Genomic DNA, 3,100 nt, shown 5'->3' on the forward strand with positions numbered 1-3,100 from the left:
ATCAAGTGAGGGATTACATCATATGAGATTTCATCATGGAGGTCACAACTACATCTTAGCAAATGTGGCAGTGCTAGCTGTGGCAGGCAGTGTGCAGTGGTGGGGCCAGGTTTCCTCCAAGCTCTTTGATGGTATGGATCTCTGTGATCCTGGCTGCTACCTGGCCTCCTTTGTTCTGGTTCTTCACCCTTCTCAGAAATTTTGTAAGCAATACAATAAACAAACCACTTGCCATTGAGTTGATTTCAAGTGTGTCAAAGGTAAACTGTGTTCCACTGGGTTTTCAATGGCTGATATATCTATATATCTATATCTATCTATCTCTATATATCTACATATACATATATATTTAAAGTAGATTGCCATGACTTTGGGATAGCAATGATGGGTGTGTGTTAACAGTTTGCATCATCTAGGGTTCCTCAGCAACACAGTAGCCTTTGATAAATTCCTTTCCTGCCCAGATTAACCAGAGTATGTCTCTGTTGCATTCCTGGTGTGGCACTGCAGGATCAGTGCTGGACTGTGAACCACAAGGTCCACAGTTCAAACCCACCAGCTGCTCCTTGAAAACCCTGTACTGGGTTTCTATGAGTCAGAATTGGCTCAATGTCAATTAGCAACAACAGCAACATGTCTCTATTGCTCATAACTAAAAGCCTTGAAGGTACACCAAAAAGTTCATGGGAAAATTCCATTATCTTTTAATTCTATTTTTCCAAGAACTTTTTGAAGCTCACATGTAGGATTTCATTTAATTCTCAAATCCATACAGTAGCCTTTCAAGATACATATCACTGTCCCCTTTAGGTTTTAGGTAATTACTTGGCTTCTGTGTAAATAACATACACATTAAGCCAGAACCATTTTTATTAATTTCATAATTTCCACACACTATATATGTAAGTGATGTTATTTGTGAAAAAATATGGTGATAGTCAGTAGAATATTACCTTGCTCAAGAGCACAGAGCTAAAAAGTAACAGAACTGAAAATCAAATCCACTTTATATTTGTCTGATTCTAAATTCTCAAATTTCATAGAAGTCTGAATTATATGAAGAGGAACTTGTGGCATCAAGATAAGAGGAAGATTCATTAAAAATCTGTTATATGCATTTGATATACCCTTGCTTGATGAAAGCAAAGAGGATATAAAGTACGTACTGATTAAGATCAAAGTCCACCACCTTCAGTATTTTGTACATCAATGCAAAGAAAAAAAATACTACTCACTACTGTACCAATGAATAACATCAAAATAAATGAAGAAAAAGATTGAAGTTGTCAAAGAGTTAATTTTGCTTGAATCCACTATCAACCCTCATGGAAGCAGCAGTCAAAAAATAAAACATGTCCAAGAGAGTCAAACTATGACCTTGAACATACCCCATCTGAATTTAGAGAATATCTCAAGAACAGATTTTATGCATTAGAGATTAATGACTGAAGACTAGAAGAGCTGTGGGATAATATCAAGAATATCATACAGGAAGAAAGGATAAGGTAATTATAAAAACAAGAAAGAAAGAAAATATCAAAATGGATGTCAGGGAGTTCTGGTTTGTATGCCTGCAGAGACAGCCAGGTAGGAAAGGCTCCATGGGGGAGGGATTAAAAACCCAGAGAAGCGGCACTCATGGAACAACACGAGAGCTCTGGATCTAGCATAAGGTACAGGGCATCAGTTTCCCACACTCACAACTGAAAAAATCATGATATAAAGGAAAATACTTCAAGTTAGAATTGCTGGAAACTGGAATCTCTCTGTGGTCACCCTACTCGGGCAGAGTTCAGAGAGCCGTGCTATAGCCAGACACACACAGGGAATCGGCGATAAAAACGGTGCAGTGACATTTGTAAAAGGAGTTGCAGGGGATTTTACACATTTTTTACTCCTATTCCCTGTAGCATCTTCTTTGCCCAGCGTGGACGCCTTCAGGTTGGTGGGTGCGGCCCCTCCCCCCCCAAATAAAAAATCCAGCTCTGATCCCACAGTTTTCCCATGGTATAGAGAGAAAGAGCTTGGCAGCTACTTATGACATCAGCCTCGGGGTCGCAGCCCTAAAATTAACTTGTGCAGGACACTTTACTCCGGCCTATTTGGCCTGACAGACAAACCATAGAACAATCTGTAAAACCCCAACATTAAAGGATGCGACTATCTCGAGAATTACGCTGTGCACATGCAGATACCTAACTAACCTTCAGAGAAAAAAATAGTGGGCAATCTTTCTTCCATTAACTTCTCAATATCTATTAGCATACCTCCACAGTGGTGATTAGAGGAGGGGCCTGAGTGACTGGACACCCCTACCCTCTGCTGTAAGCTTCTTTGGTACACACACACTGCCTGTGTAGCAAGGCAACTGGACAGTTGGCCACAGTTTTATTTTTGTTTCAAAGTGGTGGTTACTGTCTCTGCTTTTATATGATTTCTGCTTTTGGTCCTTTTGATGATACGTTTTTCCTGAAGATGGGAGCTTTCTCTCCCTACGTTACCCGAGAAAAGACAGAAATAGTGGCCATATAGTCAAGCTACAAGCATATCCTATAATAGTCCACCATTGAGACAAGAGTCAATAATAGCTGCTAAGCATTACATGCGAAAAGGGAAGCCTGTCTCCTGATCATACCCACCAGGAGACACCCAGTAAGCTTAAGAACACAACAACAAACATCAATGAAGCATTAAAAAACCCACATAACTACTGGAAATGACAAACAAAATATCTCAAACACAACAAATGATCTCAAAACATGTCCGAAACTAGAAAAGTGTAACTGAGACAAATGTGCTGGAGGCAGACAAAGGCTCCTCAGAAGAGGAAGAGCAGGTTTTGGATTTGCCTGAGAAAGAATTCAGAAGAATGATATGGAAACAAATTCAAATGCTCCATAAAGGGTTGGAGGAAAACAAGGAAGAAGTCAGGAAAGTACTACAAGAGCAGTCAAACAAGATGGATACAGCATTGGAAACAATTCAAAGCCTGCAAAAAAGAGGTCCAGATGATTAATAATAAAATATCAGAAGTGGACAATACACTGAAAGGGGAAAGGAGCAGAATAGAAGAGACAGAAGCCAGAACCACCGAGCTGGA

General features: G+C 39.8%; 1 pseudogene; it reads left to right on the forward strand.

The window, feature by feature from the left end:
* Window positions 1-1,541: 1,541 nt before the first annotated feature.
* LOC102810905 overlaps window positions 1,542-3,100 on the forward strand; it is a 2,472-nt pseudogene continuing 913 nt past the window's right edge.

This window comes from Chrysochloris asiatica, unplaced genomic scaffold, assembly GCF_000296735.1.
Source record: "Chrysochloris asiatica unplaced genomic scaffold, ChrAsi1.0 scaffold00155, whole genome shotgun sequence".
In the NCBI taxonomy this organism is placed as follows: Eukaryota; Metazoa; Chordata; class Mammalia; order Afrosoricida; family Chrysochloridae; genus Chrysochloris; species Chrysochloris asiatica.